The sequence below is a fragment of the Uranotaenia lowii genome, chromosome 3 (assembly GCF_029784155.1).
Source record: "Uranotaenia lowii strain MFRU-FL chromosome 3, ASM2978415v1, whole genome shotgun sequence".
Lineage (NCBI taxonomy): Eukaryota > Metazoa > Arthropoda > Insecta > Diptera > Culicidae > Uranotaenia > Uranotaenia lowii.
In genome coordinates, this window is record NC_073693.1 from 20,872,715 (window position 1) to 20,889,834 (window position 17,120).

General features: G+C 32.7%; 1 protein-coding gene across 1 annotated transcript in view; it reads left to right on the forward strand.

The window, feature by feature from the left end:
- Positions 1–1,311: 1,311 nt before the first annotated feature.
- The window catches only part of LOC129757763 (uncharacterized), a 286,926-nt gene continuing 271,117 nt past the window's right edge, over positions 1,312–17,120 (forward strand). The window contains exon 1 of the mRNA XM_055755060.1: positions 1,312–1,820. The gene's annotated coding sequence lies outside the window, so the exon portion shown is untranslated. The remainder of the gene's footprint in view (positions 1,821–17,120) is intronic.

Sequence of the window (17,120 nt, forward strand, 5' to 3'; positions counted from 1 at the left end):
AGAAATGTTTATAATTTTTACCCCTAGATGTATGCAGCAACATTGTCCATCTTTTGATTATAAATGTTTTTGAAAAATAAAAAAACGTTGAAAAAATCAGTTCAGTTCATCAGAAATTACTGTTATTGATGTTTATACCTTCTGTAGTAAATGGCACCACAACAATAATTTTGAAGATGTTGAGGTACCGAGGTACGTAAAAATCATAGTTATCAAAGTTACTCCGTAACTCAAAATCTGGTTTTGTAACAAACATCATTTATCATAACCACCAATGCAATGTCGTTCGAATTTACTGCAATCAATAATCATGTTTTAAACTCCTCACCTTAGTGAGTGTTTTAAAACTTTTAGGTATTACGAAAAAGCAACCCCTTCCCAAATATTCAAAAATGAATGAAAAAAGTGATCAAAGTTCCCCCAGTTTACGGTACATCACCTTTCTGGTAAAAACATTTATTTCGGAAATCTTGCGTTTATATATTCAAAATTCAGTGCAAAATTTTATTTTAGTGCAAAAAAGCTGAAATAATTGCAAGTTGACAAAAAGTTCGCAAAACAGCTAACTTTAAAAATTCGTCAAAAATCTGTGTTTTGTAAATATTTTGACAAAAATGTGCAAAATCCTCTTTTCAAATTTTATCTGGTTTGACCTAAAAACTTTGAACGACTCATTGATTGAAAAGTACGGTTTTTATACCACTTTTTTTACAATTTTCGTGGTCAGGATCTTTAAAAATTTCCTATAAATATATCCTTGAGCGCAAAGTATAGCTTCTAACTTCAGCGTGGTTGGACACTAAGTTGAATTTTTTTGAGTTTGTTCCGCAGCTGTTTTAAAGTCAAAATCTTGTGAAAATCGGTTGAGAAACAAGAGAGATATACTGGCTTTAAGCGAGGAGTGTCAAATTGACTCTCAAGGTCTGATTAAGGAGATTTTTCCCTGGGCTTTCAGGGAGCGTCCATTAAAAAAAATAATGTTGCAAAATTAAAGATTTCAAGAATTCAATGAGGGTTCTCGAAAATTTGTTTTATGTTTTTGGATGCACTCGAATTAAGTATCAAGCCACAAAACTTTCTTTAGTGTCAAATTGACACTCAAGAGCGTTTTGGGGTTAATATGCAGAATCTAGTTTAAGTTAAAACTTTAAAGTAAAAAACACAAGACTATACCCCATACATTTCTAGTAAGGGTACAGCCAAACTCTTGACATGTAGTTGAAGATTATTTTTGAAAATTCTAGCTAACATTGAATTACTAGTAAAATAATTCAATTATTTTTCTTATCTTTCGTTTCAGACTTGCCAAATCGATTAGCTGTACAAACAAGGAAAAACTGCCCATACATCATTGTCAAATTGTATAGTGTTATGTTTGCTGGATTTATAAGCTAAAAGTGTAAGAATTTTATGGAAAGTGTTTTAAATGTTTGTGGATCAGAACGCTTGGAGTGAAACAAGTTCAAATGAATCAGTGCTCTTCCTTCTAAACTACAATCACTACACTACAATTGAATAAAGTTGTGAACGTCCAGTGTTAACTTACCAAGTTGAAGAAATAAAAGAGAGAAGCAAACGCAAGAAAATAATCCATCAGTTCATAGGCAAACGTTACCGGAGATTTAAAAGGATTACACATTGGTGCGGCTAAAGTAAATACTCAACGAAGGTGTAAGGAAGCAAAAGCCAACAAAGCTTTCGCAGAAGAGGAATCAGTTAAGTCTCAATAAGTGGCATCATTTTTCCAGTCATTGTCCCGGAATATCGATTGTTGTGCTTCCCTATTTAGAACGGATTTGAACCCCAGCTGCCATCATGAGGTAAGTTTTTATTATTTTGATTTTTTTTTCTAAATTAAAAGAAAACATATTTGATGTTTTGATCGATACTCCTAATGGTGTAATGCAAAAAAATCTTTTTTCATGTTTGATATATTTGAATTAACGGCACATTGAATGTCAGTGTGATACTTATTGAGTACAGTGTGATGTTTGAATCTGAGTTCTGTAAATAAGCGCCTGAACTTATACTAACAAATCAACATAATAAGATTTAAAAAAAAACGTACAATTGAGGCGTTTTCTATCATAAAATATTCCCTACTTTTGCTAATACAGTTGTACAAGAAAATTTGTAGCGTATTAATGTATTTTCATTCCCAAATCGAGATGCATCTCAGCAAGGTATTATGTATGATACATCTGTTCCAAAAAGGCAAACTTTACGTCATATTCGTGCCAAAAGCCATTCCATTACCAATAGTGATGAGACACGTAGGAACACGAAATGATGTCAACAAATTATCACCAGGGAGTCCAATTAACGGTTACCTTTCGCCTTTAAATCTGCAAAGCAAAATTCCTCCGTTGTTGTTTTTTCGTGTTAAAAATAGACATTCGAACACCCAAGATTCATTTAGCTATAGGCAAGTATGATCATCACCCAGATCAAAACTTGGATGTCGGATGGAACCGATTCAGAAAGTGCAAAAAAAAAAGTTCAGCCATAAATTGGCACTTCCCATTTTGAGAAAGGGGAGAGAGAAAAAAACCGCCCAACTTAGCTGGAGGTCATTTGCAGTCGAAACAAATAAACCGAGTTGGAAATGATTAGTCGTCGTTGTCGTCGTAGTCGGAAACGCAGTTGGGATGGAAATGTTTTAATTAACGGGTGAAGATTTGCAATCCCCCTCAGGTTTTGTTGACAGGTGTAAGTTGAAGGTGTTTCGAGCGTAAAGTGAAACATTCCACTAATTGGTTAGTAGAAAAAAAGGAACATGTTACACAATTTGTTTTTTTTTTTTAATTGTACCTTGTTTAGAGTCTCTGAAATTTAGATGGATTACTTAGGTACTGATTTTTTTTAAGAGAAATTATTCCAAGAAAATTAAAAATAATCAAATGATCATCTAGTGACATCACTTTTTGTTAAAGGGTACTCAAAAAATTGGAACTAAAAAATTATAGGAATGGAAATCAATTTCTGATTTAGAAAAAAAAATTGTGTTTTTTACGTGTCAAATTTTTAACTTCATTTCGAGTATATTTTGATTTCAACCAAAAGTTGTAAAATAATTCCAACTTAAAAGTAACTACATATAACTGTGTCAATTGAACTGTCCTTTTTGTTACAACGACCTTCTGAAGAGCTCACTCGAAGCGGATTGGGATCACTCGAAGATTACTATTCCTCACATCCATCATTCATTATCGATTACCTGTGAATCGCAAAGCCACTAAGTGGCACCAATGCATTCGATAGGAGGATCCATTTCTGTTAAAAAATGTTTTTTTTCGACTACAAAAGATCGGCCGTTATTCTACTTTCCTTCGTTCAAAATAATTCAAGGGATCGTTTAAAATTTTTTTAAATGATCGAGAGTTAATCCCTAACCCACATGCAGCTCACGTTTTGCAAAGGGCGGATCCGATATGAATTGGCGATTTAGTTATTGACATGCATCAAAAGATGCTTGTTATGAAAAGTTTCGTAACATAATAATAGAAACTTGGTGCATCGCATGGGTTTTCAATAGACAGTTCACGCCCACAATATTATGTGTTTGGTGTGCACATTGCAATTGTCATTCAAAATCGAGAGCAACTATTTGAAAACGAGGTTGATAGTAATGGATAGAAAAATCCATTGTGAAACTTCCATCATAAAGAACCATTTTTTTGGCAATTTTTAAAGATTATAAGATTAAAACTATAATTATAAAGTTTGAATGTTCAAATTACTACTAGAGTGGTATTATTATACTACGCCATGAAACAGTTAAATGTTTTTATATATTTTTTTGAATCTTGGAAAATTGTTTTAATTCAAAGCTGTTTTTCTTAGCATCATGTTCCATGAATTTTCTAGTGAATACCTTGAAATAGGGTTAAATAGAATTTAATAATTTTATGAGCCCAACGCTCTAAATACCAATCTCGATTTTATAGTTTTTCAAATTGGTTTTTCGTGGTGATGAATTTTTTGACTTATGAGAATAGTCCTTTTTATTCAACATTCTGGAAGTTCAGTTCCTTATTGCTAGTTTTGATCTGTTCCGTGATACCTGAAACGCAATACGAAATAAAAAGAAATGTAATATACTATGGCAAAACTGCTTTTAATTGAATAGTTGACATAAAATTTTACTGAGACATATGCGAATTTAGTGAATTTAGAAAAAAGATTAGACGCTAGAGTGCCCCAAATGACCCGAATTTCGAGAAAGCTATGAAGCTAATATTGATCCTAGGCCTAGTACAATAGACTGAGTCGATTTGGGGTAATTTTTTAATTTCTCAAACCCTGGGGTCTAAAAAGCTTCGTCTTGGTCCAAAACTCATCCATGATTTTTTGCAGAATTTTTAAGTTACGTTTACATGAGTAAATATGAACTTTTAGGTTTGTATGGGAAAATTGAATATTTTGTACTGAAAAATCAACATCATTTTTGTTTTTTCTGTGGAACCGAGCCTGCTGATGGTTTTTGTGCCAATTTATAAAATTCCTTAAGGAAATTTTCCGCTGAACAACTTTGTCCAAGACCGTAACTTCGTATCTGATTAGGAAACAAAGTTATTAGCAGTTTAACAGGGGTATGTGTTTTCGCATTGATTAACAATAAATTCAATTATGGTATGGTTGTTTTTGCTTGATATGTTCTGGATTTATGCTAAAAAACTGATTAGAGAGCCCCCCCTGTCCTTCCCTTCACCCCCTGCTGAATGGAGATTGTAATCTTTAATAAACATTTTTTTCGTTCCCAAAAATCCTCTTATATCAAATATAGTTCCATTGGTTGATAAGTATTTAAGCTTTACAAAAAAAATTGTATGGAGCCCCTTTCTTTCTTTCCCTCTCTACACTGTTAAGCATAAGAGTCTATCACAATCGTAGAAACATATCTCGTAACCAAGTACCTTTCCATGCCATATTTGTTTCCATTTGTTGGCTTCGTAAGCATAAATTGAGAACATATGCTAACAAAATTGTATTGGGCTTACCTCCCTCCTCCCATGTACCTTCTCACTGAAAGGAGGATGATGTGTCAAATAATCATAGAGTCATACCAAAATGATTTTCCATGTTAAGTATTGTCCATCTCTCGGATTTTGTAAAATAAAAGTTAAATGTAAACTTCCCTCTTCCCTTCCTATATTCCATGCCATGCCTAATTTAGTTTTATTTAAGTAGTAAATTTTTGAGTTATGTATAAACTTGAAAGAAAGTACCATCTACCTTTCCGTCCTCTTCTTTCAATAGAGGGGTGATAACTTAATATACATAAAAGTATTTTTCGTACTCAAATACTTTTTGATGATTATGATGAAATTTGGTTTCATTTGCTCGATTAATTCTCGAGTTATGCAAAAAATGGAAAGCCCCCCTTCTTCCTTTATATCTTACCGTTTTAAAGGTACGGCTTCAATTTATAGTAGAAACATTTCTCGTAACCAAATACACATGTCAAATATGGTTCAATTTGCTTGATCAGCTCTCCAGTTATACTGAGAACTGTAAGGGAGACCTTGCCTCCCCCTTTTCATCCACCTCTTCGAAAGAGTGAGGGATAATAAATATTCATAGAAGCATTTCTCGTACCCAAATATCGTTCCATGCCAAATTTGGTTCCATTTGCTGTTGTAGTTCTTGAGTTATGCTGTAAAAATTGTATGAAACTCCCCTCCCTCTTTCCTTCCTCCCTGCAGTAAGAAGGAAGGGGTCTCGAACAATCATTAGAACATGTCACGTTCCCAAATACCCGCCCATGCCAAGTTTGGTTCCATTTGCTTAATTATTTTCTTAGTTATGTTGAAAACTATAAAAGAGGCCCCTCCCTCTTTTATATCTCCCTACTGGGAAGAGGGAGGGGTCTCAAATAATCATAGAAATATTTTTCGTATCCAAATACCCTCCCATGCCAAATTTGGTTCCATTTGCTTTATTAGTTTTTGAACCATATAAAAAAATATGAAAAAGGCCCCTCCCCCTTTCAACTGGAAAGAGGGAGGGGTCTCAAATAATCATTGAAATATTTTTCGTATCCAAATACCTTCCCATGCCAAATTTGGATCCAAAATCTTGATTAGTTCTCGAGTTATATGAAAAATTATAAGGTAGCCCCCCTCCCCCCTTCCTATCACGCCACTGAAAGGAGGGAGGGGTACCAAATATTCATAGAAATATTCCTCGTTCCTTAATACCACCCCATGCCAAATATGATACCATTTGCTTGATGGATTCTCGAGTTATGCAAAAAATTGTCTTTTGTTTGGGAGGCCCCTCCCCCCCTTCATGAGAGAGGGAGGGGTCTCAAACTATAATAGGAACCTTCTCCTGCCTCCAATACCCCCACCTTCCAAGTTTCACGCAAATCGGTTCAGTAGTTTCCGAGTCTATAGGGAACAGACAGACAGACAGACAGACAGAAATTCATTTTTATATATATAGACTAGCAGACCCGGTAAACTTCGTCTTACCATGTTTAACTTGGCGTCTCACTTTCGTGAACATGTCCTAGGTTTTTTTTACATATCCTTCTTTTCCTTTTACTCGAATTGTCACGCTTCATTCTATTGGAATCAAACCTAAAAAAATTAACTCAATTCTACGGGTCTTTACATAGATTATCAAAACATTATCTTCAATCAATCTTACATGCATCTTACAGGAAAACTTGTCATCTAATTTTCTTTGATTCGGATGCTTTAAATATTGCCGAATGGTGTCAGGTATCAGCTTCCCGTTGAAAATTTGAGTTTTTCAGCACTAAACGTGACGATCAAACTTGGCAAGCCTCATGCAGCATGCTTAAAAAATCCATTCTTTGTAGCTTGTTCCATAAATAACTTTATGTTGATAATATCTATGTTTCATTTATTGCATACCATTTAGTTGATTTACTTCGCTTTGCTCGAGTTCACATTAAGGTTAAAATCGGAATCAAAAGTTTCTCATTAATTAGAATTTATTGCTTATGAAACTTTATGGAAAAAGAATTTTGGGGACCATTTTAGGAGTATTTGCTCAATATTCTGCGTAACGCAGTACATTCAGCTCCCGAGTTTCTTCGGATGGTATATTTTTTAGAACTGAAGAAATAAAAAAAACATTGAAGTTACAGACTGAACAAATGACGTGGACAACTTAAGATTAACATTTAACACCCAGTACCAAGACGGGAATCGAACCCATGCCATCAGTTGACCAGCGATTACCGTCTTACCACGCTAACCACTCGACCACCGAGACGTACTACTACTCGTACTTACTAACCATTTTCAAGCAGCTTTTGTTCACTATTTTTACCCTTGGAAGCAGTGGTGATTAAATAATATCCATATTTTCATCAAAACCATGTCAAAAAACAGTTCACCGTTTTATTATTTTTTTCAGCAAAAAAAATGCTAATTAGATTCTTTTGAACATTTACCCAATAAATAAAAAAAAACGATCGGTTTTGAAAGGAGGAATATATATATTAAGATTTGTTTATATTCAACCGAATTACAGCAATATCATTTGCATTTTTATTCTAATGGACATATCTGCCAATTTAAACCACTGTTTTTTGTAAGATTCTAACTGAAGCATTGAGGTTTTTATAAATTAAATAAATCGAAAAGAGCTAATCTGTTAAGGCTACAATGATTCCATGAGTTCATTCGTTTTTCTGGAAGTTTTCATGTAAATATACCTCGAAACCTTTAAAAACATATAATTGTCTTTCGGCTATCATCACAGTTCAACTTTCATATTCTTTCAAAAAGAAATATCTAAGTAAAGGTACATTTGTCCCATTTACCGATGCAAGGGAATACACATTGCTCTTTTTCAGATGCGTCAGTGAAAACACTTTAAAATAAATTTAATACTTTTTCCTGTTTGTCTTTTTTATCAACTTTCATTGATATACCTGCAGTTTTTCCAGAAAAAAAATGCTTGGTACTTCAATTTTACTGAACTCTGAATAACCATAAGACTTTCATTTACAAAGACATTTAATAATTTTGGGCGCGTTGCCAGTTGTTTCACCGTGTGAAATGTCAGGAGTTAATATCATTTTCGGCACTTTCAGGTCATAATAAAAACTTATCAAAAAAATTCTGCTTCTGCTATCAAAAAAAATAATGCTTCTGGAATATCAATCACAGAAAAACTTTTCAACAAAAAAGCGGATCTCAAGTCTCTTCTATGTAGCCAAAATATGTTAAACATAAACACACTTTCATGTTAAGTACGTACTTGAATTCTGTGTAAACAAACAGTGAACCTGTAAGCAGTTTTTCGGTGAATGATTTAGAAAAAAAAGTTGAGTTTATTTAGTCAGATTTTTTAATTGGGCTTAACGATTTATAGATGAAGAAATAATGTGAATATGTATACATGAATAATGTATGCATTTTTTGTAAATGTTTAATGTTTGCACTTGCTGTGTATCTTTTAACTGAAAATTCTTTCATTTTTATTGATAACTTTCACTTATGCTTGCAAAAAATCGAAAAGTTCTTTGCATTAGGCCTTAAAATTAACATCAATCCTATATAATCCTTTTAAAAGGACAGGCTCTTGTTCAGTTCATGTGTCTGTTCATCTTCAATGGATTTTGTTGTTGTTCTGAAAATTTAAAGGCACCCGAAACATCTTCAGTCATGCACATTTGTACATGTTCGAAAAATGTTTCTAGGGGAATTGGATTATAAAATTGTATGTTAATCTCCCACTTTCTTTATTTCAAATGTCAGCAAAAAGTCATACCATAATTTTATATGCATCAGTACTAATTTAATATTTTTCAGACAACAATTTCAACAAAACAGTTTTATTTTTTTTAAATCGTTTAAATGATATTGATTTTATCGGCAAAATATCAATCTAAGTGTCATTCATTACTGTGTGCTGTACAAATGATCTAGGAATCAAAAAGAAAAAAACACATCTGGGATTCATATCGCTACCACATGCATTGATATTATGCTTGGTTTAGAAATGCGCGCCCAAATATTTCAACTAATCAGTATGCTATGCCCTGGTTACCATCATCCCTCGACGTTTGCTTACGACGCCTTGGACGACCATAGAGACGAAAAACAAACTGCCCGGCGCCCAAAGGAAAAAAAATCTTGAGAAAATTGAAGGCCATGACTTTAATTTCATTCAAAAAACTACAAATTTAATTATTACGGACAATTGATGCGACTTTCTGTTATTTTTATTCGATATAAACCGATTCGCATGCCTACAGAATATTCTAAAAATAATTTCATTTGAATCGTTTGGGTCATTTCGGAGGAGTAGTACTACAAACACCGTTACAAGAGAATTTTATATAATAGATTTTGCGACATTTTGTTTGAGAGGAACATGGAAACCCAGTTTTTTAATCAATAACTTCGGTTCCCTTCCGCCGATTTCTCTAAAATACGGATTTTTCAAAACTATATTTCGTCCGAAAACTGCATTCCGATTAGAGTTATACTATAAAAAAGTTATTAGGTTTCAAAAATTTGTTAACATTTTCAAGTATGATATTCACCACTGTCAATGAGGCGTTAAAAATTTCGATCGGCCCACAGTGGTCAAATTTCCAAAAAACCTGGCAAAAAGTATGTTTTGAACATTTTTGACCATGAAACTAACTAAAATTGTTCAAGATTTATAAGTTCACTGAAAATAACTTACTATTCTCATATTAACTAAATTTTTTTAAATTTTACTGAATGAATTTGATAATTTTTTATCGCTCAGTGTTGAAATTTTCAAACAACTTGCTACAAAATTTCTCATATCCTAGAAAGATTAATTGAAATTCAAGATGTAGTGCTAAACACTTTCTAAAGTTTTTAACTCACTGTTTTTTTTTATCAGTCAATACAAATATTTGATATTTGATTAAAGTTTATGAAAATTTAGGAATACTTTTAAAAAGTTTTTTATTTATAAAATAGCCATCTCTTCTATAAATGGTTGTTTTTATCACCAAATACTTCAAGTTAATTTTAATGAGAAAAAACAGAATATAGAATTTCTTCTTCATATTTTACTTCACTTTACTTTTAACATTTCTTAGAGAACTCCTAAACGAGTAAACTTATGACTATTATCTTCATGGTTTCGTGTAGCCTGAAAGTGCCGGAACACGGTGAAATCCATGGATAGGTAGTCTTGACCGATTCTAAAATCGACTTTCTGTCAGCTTTTCTGGGTTTATGATCATTGTGCGGCCCCCACGGAACACTCGTTTTTTAAAAACATGTCATTTGGTCAAATCATGACCGATTTTGTTGCGTTAGAATGCAAAATCTCAGATTTTTTTTATATATCTGGTTTTATATTCACGTGTTAGTTTGGGGAGTAGTCCAAGGGAGAGTTGAATCACTTGATCCCCCTTCTTGTTTTCATCATATTTTTAAAGAAAATTAACATCCATAATCCCATTATTTCGCAGAAAAAATTGCAGAAGCTTAGTTTTATGATTATAAGCTACTTTTGCTTAACGAAAAACTTCTTGCTTTTGACTTTTTTTGATAATTTTTTCAAAAATTGTATAACCACAGGGGCTAAGGAACATGACTTACAGTACTTTTTAGATTGCAGTTTTTACACAGTTCAGCAATTTTTTCCTTAATTTGGAAACATTTTGATTTTTTTAATCTTTGACGCATGTTCGCTAGCAGATTTATCAATCGAAAAATTCGTTTAAAGCCTTGAGTTAGTATTAAAATGTTTCCAAATTAAGGAAAGTAATCCGCAATCAAAGGCTGCCGCTTACGAGGAAAACTGATAACTGCATTTTGCACAGGTTAGTTTTTTGGGCTAATATACAAAATGTATGTATATGACTTTCAAAATCAGACATGACTAAGGTTGCCTGAATTTTTTCAGCAAGTATCCGGGCCTGAGAAATTCGGGCTATTTTATCTAAAAACCTGGCAAAATCAGGGCATATGATTTTAAAAGTCGGATTGGACTCATAAATAAGTTTTACAATACAATTTGTTTTTATTTGTTTTTTTTTTTCTAAATGAAGTGAATAAATCCGGTTAAAATCCGGGCTTTTTTAATTGAAATTCGTTCAACCGGGCCGCACCGGACTTTTGTCAAATTTTGTATTAGATATCCGGACAAACCAGGATAAAACCGAGCAATCTGGCAACCTTATACATGACTCATTTGGCTGCCATCCCACTGCATGCATCGTGCGTACATCGTTGCCAGTAATTTTGCCAGATAATCTGCATAATACCAAATTACAGTTAAAAAATTCAGCCTATTTAATTTTATGATTGGAATTGGCTTTTTTTTCAACTAAAAAAATCAACGATCGACAACCGGAGGCACTTAGAATACCTGAAATTAACTCTATAGAAAAAGCAAAATACTTCTTGGATTTCTAAATATAATTGCTTTTATAAAAAGTTTATGCTACTAAAAGATATTGATTTAAATTTGACAATTGTTTGCATTCAGAAGATACTTGCTACTCTACTCTACTTACTTTCAATTGTCTTTTCTCTCCAAAATATTCGTCCTATTTATCAAATTTTTTTGCAGTCTGACATAACTAGAGAAAAATAGTGGGTACTTTTTAAGGAAACAAACTTTTCTTTGCTCCGAATATGAGTATATATTTTGTCAATTGATAAAATTTAACATGCAGTTGACAAGTAAATTTATATTTTTAACTCGTTTGCGGATTGTGCATTACTGCTGATTTTTTTTTAATTTTGGGAGAAATCAGCAGACTCTTTTTTTAAGAGAAATCAATTCAAAATCAGCAACAGCATTCCATTCATAAATTTTTACTTATAAAGATAACCGAAATAACACTGATAACAATAATAATTTTATGAATTTAAATTTTTTTTAAGTTATAATTGTTCAATAAAACTGGCATTCCAAAATACATTTTTTGACACAGTTTTCAGCTGATTTTCTGTTGATTCCTTTGATTCGATTTGTATTCTTTCATAGGCCCGGATAAAAGAATACAGGATAAAACAAATTTAGTTAACATTGCACACTAAAATAAAACTTTTAAGATGCTTCCTCGAATCATTTTTGAACTTTCTAAAGATAAATAAAAAATCATGATCGATTAAAAAACATGATTTAATTTAATGAAAATTAAAGAATCATTTATAAATCTTCAATCGAAGGTTTTCAATTTTAAAACATAAAGCTCTGTGTTTTTCAATTGGAATATTGTGTCCTGAAAAGGACAGAAGGTGGAAACTAGGTATGTTTTACTTGTATAAAATTTAGTTTTAAAGACTTCCAAAAAGATAATATTTTCAAAGCACAAAAATTCAGAATTAAAAAACAAAAACGAACTTAGTAAAAATATTTCATAAAATTACAAATTCGGTAAATTTATTTGAAAATTAAAACAAAATATGACGATGAAAAAGATAACTTTTTTTTACATTTTAGAAGGATTTTTTTTTTATAAACTCGAAAACCTCAATAACTTTTTTCGCAGAGCTCCAAATTACTTGCAGTCTTGGGGAAAGGCGAAAATTAATTTTTCACCTTTATTTTGAAATGTAATTTTCTTCTTTAAAACTTAAAAAAAATGCAAAAATTTCATAAATGGTTTTAAAATATTTTCAGAAATTAGTTAAAATACAGAAGCTGATGGAAAAATTGCGAATTTCGATCCAGAACAATTAGTCGAAAAGAATCTTAAGTCCGAACACACCAAAATTTTGCAGTTTCTTTCTCAGAAACCACTGGACGAAATTCAGTATCTTTGGGTTATCGAAAGTGTTGTACATATTTTTCGCACCCGTCAAGTGAAATAAAAAACGATTTTTGGTCCGTTTTTGAGTTAATTTTGAAATTTAAAATGGTTTGTTTCAAATTCTGGATTTGTTTGGTAAAAACCCATTCTAAAGACCAGGTAAGGTTTTTGTATGCCAAGTTAAGAATTTCAATACAAAAAGTTGAATGAATTGCAAATCTAAATTTACAATTAAAGATTTGTTTCAATTTGTGAACGTGTATCGTGTGTCGTAAAATTCAATGTCTCAAGCAAAGGTGATTTAAGACTTATTTTAGACGGGGGGAACATAATTTCTGACTTTTTTGCGAGCACTTATTTAACACCTTTTAAAATCAAATAATTTCCCTTTAATATGTTGAAAATTTTATTTGGAAAAAATCTCCATGGGGAGAACGGGGGTTAAACCCCTACACCCCCTCCCTCCCTCGTTCTTACGGCCTTGCTCTTTTATTTATTTATTTTATTTACATAGTATTCCGTCTCACGACATAACTTGACGAACATAATCCTAAAATTCACTCGGTCCATGGCAACCAATTCCTCGGACACCCCATGTTCGCCAGATCACGCTCCACTTGGTCTAACCACCTCGCTCGTTCCGCCCCCGCTCGTCTTGTTATTTTATAATCAACTCAATTTAACTTCATGCGTATGATAAAAAGTCTTGTATGGCCTAATTAATTTATCTAGTTTTCAAGCTTATGGAAATTTATGTTTTTCGCATTTTTGGTAATTCAACATTTACAGTACTCAGTCACACGCACACCTCTAGGTCCCAAAAATGTTCAAAATTTATAGTTATATCTCCTTAAGAATAAATCTAAGCTCAACATACAAACACAGCAAAATTTAGGTGAGAAATTTTGCAATTGAGAGAATTTGTATTTTAAACGTGTTCGAATTTATGAAGAAAAAATAAAGTTAGGAGTTTTCGAAAAACTGGTCATTACGCGAGAGCAAGCGATCCTGTTCGGACGTGTTTAGCGCTTGGATTGGTGAAGTTTTCGCGAATTTTGTTGTTGATTTTGGTTAAAGTGGTGATTGCGTAAGTGTAGTGCGAAGTGTTGACGATGTGATTTTAAAAACGAAGACAGGAAACAACATCGGGGCTGTGTTAAACAGTTTTGTAGCTGTGAAAAATGTTTTCCGACGGGTCTAGGCAGATGGCATTTTTGCTGTCGAGAAAAAATAGCAAGAGCGGAGAGTTAAAATGGCTTTTTGAGTTAAAAGAGAGTAGCTCTATTAAATTTTAAGCGCGAGAGGGGCTCTACTGTAACCAGACAGTGTTCTGCATATGAGCGGAAGCCGAAATAAATTGCATGAAAGAGAGAAAAATTCGAATCAGTGTCGGGTCAACCTTGGTGTTGAATTTGGAAGAAAATTGAGCTGTGTGTTAGATGTGAAATTCGTGCAGTGAAACATTTATTTTCTGCTGGAAGCTGGAACCAAGCAAGCGAGGGACAACACTATCGAACGTTGGACACGGAGAAATCCCGGTGAGATCTATCCAATTCTCTCTTTCTATTTTCTTCCTACATGACTAGAAAACAGCTAAAAATGTACAACAGGACAGTGCCTCAAAATAATGTTCATTTGTCCTTTTTTCTAATTAAAGATCAAGAAATGAATTGGTTTCCATTTAAGTAAATCATCTCCGTAATTTATTGCGATTTTCTTCGCGCACTAGAGTTTTCATACAAAAATTTCGTCAATCTCCAATTTCGCTCGTACTTTTCCTCTCATCTTCATATTGGTACGTCTCTTGAACACGCGGCAAAAACTTACTCGGGAATTATTGAAAACCAAACGTAATGGAAAATTTAACAATCGAAGCAATCAAGTTATGTTGACAAAAAAAACAATTAAAAGACAGAAACAGGAACGTTCAACATATTCAGGTAGTTTTTTTATGTTTTATTAACTTTCTATTTAATTATGATATTCTTTATAGCTGAAATGAAGGAAATGGCAAACAAAATGATTAAGGAAATTGTGAGAACTTGCAAAAATCTTGTTCTGGAAAGCCAATAAATGAAATTTCATTGTGATCAAATTTTAAATTTTGAAACTATTCAAGCACTGAACTATCCTTTTTGAGTCAACTGCTTCGGCTCTGCGTTTGCGGCGTCACTCGAGGATGTTCTGGCTCGAATAGGGCTTTTGCACAGTGCATTAGTATTAGTAAGCCGTTGGGCAAACAAAAGTGACAGCTTAATGCAAAATGAATACGATTCGAAGGAAGGAAGTTAGTTTTCGAATTTATTTTTGAAAACTATCGCAAGTTGTTCAGTATACAGCACATTTTTGAGAAGTCAGTGCATTTGTTTATTTGTTGGAAATTTGTTTTTTGATTTCGTGTGAATTTTTTTGAATACAGTGAAGATTCTGTACAGGATACGACTATTTCCTGAGGATGCAGTCGAAATATTGCTAAAGATCTTTATAAATTCCACAACGAAAACACTTAGCTTCATCTTCCGGGTTCGAAATTGTAAAAGATATACCCGAATACTTATACAAAAGATCTGGGGGAATCGTTGAATGTACCTTTCAAACATTACAGTCATGTTTTTCCATTTTGTTCTGCTTGTTTCTGCACTGCTACTCAATCAAATATTCACCTAATTGTTTCCACTTGTTAGCCAATGATTCGAAATATACTTATTGGCACTTTGTTTGAGAAAAGGCGTGTTCATTTAGGTTTAAAACAACATTTTAGATAATTTTTGCCTTTTTCGCATATAAAAACCATTGATGTGTGCCCAACAGACCTCTTGCATGTGTGTGTAGCAAAAGCCCTATAGTGACTCGTGAAATCATCAAACCTGTCACGGGCTTGTGATATAGCTCAGTTGGCAAGTCTGTTGTCTCCTGAGCCGATGTCCGTGAGTTCGAGCCCAAGAGTAAACATCAAACACAGTTGTACCGGATAAGTTTTTCAATAACGATCTGCCAACTGCAACGTTGATAAAGTCGCGAATGCCATATAAAGATGGTAAAACGACTATAATCGAAACAAAAAAAAAAAAAAAAATCAAACCTGTCAAAAATGCAGCGTTGGCGACAAACGAATCGGGTCCATCGCATTGAACATCCTAAGGTGTTTCTTATAACAACAACCTGTTTCTGGCGATGAATAAGTGACGTTGTATGAAATTTAGTGGAAATAAATTAAAGTGTTGATTGAAAAATTAAATTTATATAATCGGAAAGACATATCTTTTTTTTTCACAATAAATAATTACTCAATAATTACTTCCAAAATTCCGTTGGTAACGGGTCCAAGATTCGATGGAAAAAAGGTTGCATGATTTTGCTTGCCTATCAAGTGGTCGTGGGTAGTTTGCCAGACAGCTGATTTAAGTTTTTATTGGTTCCAAACCTAGTCAATAATTTGCATTTCTTAAGTCTATTGGATACTATGGGAGTCGTCACTAGACTGCAAAAACCAAAATCGCATACCTTGTAGTGGATTTTGAAATTTAGTGTTCCAATGTTGTCATGTGATGTGTGTAAACAAAAGGTTCAAGAACTTTCAAAACAAGGTGAGAAAAACTATGAAAATATTTGACAGTTGAAAATAAGTGCATGCGAATCTAGTTATTTAAGAAAATCACAATATCATCTCAGTAATTTTTCATATCATTTTATTTATTTTATATCTGTTGCCGTAAATTTGTAATAATTTATACTCAAAATTATGAATGCTGAAAAAAGTCATAGTATCTATAAAAAATGTATCCTTTTAAAATATCATTATAGTTATTACTACATATATAATCTTTTTAAGTGATAATATCAAATATCATACTATACGCTCATATTATTTTGTTTAACAATTTGTTCCAACATAATATATTTCCTTAATTAGCAGATTTAATCATATACCGTAAACTGGGGGAACTTTGATCACTTTTTTCTTTCATTTTTGTATATTTTGGAAGGGGTAGCTTTTTCGTAATACCTAAAAGCTTAAAAACCCTTACTGAGGTGAAGAGTATAAAACATGATTATTGATTGCAGTAAATTCAAACGACATTGGTGGTTATAATTAAATGTTTGTTACAAAACCAGGTTTCGAGTTTCGGGGTAACTTTGTTCACAATAGTTTTTACGTTTCTCAAAATCTTCAACTTTATTGTTTTGATGCCATTAAGCACAGAAGGCTCAAAACATCGATAACAGTAATTTTTTGTTTGGAATCAATTGAATTTTTCAACGTTTTCTTTCAAAAACAAATATACTCGAAAGATGAACAATGTTGCTGCATACATTTAGGGGTAAAAATTACAATGATTTCTCAATATTTTTTGGCCTCAAAAACAAATAAAATTTTACC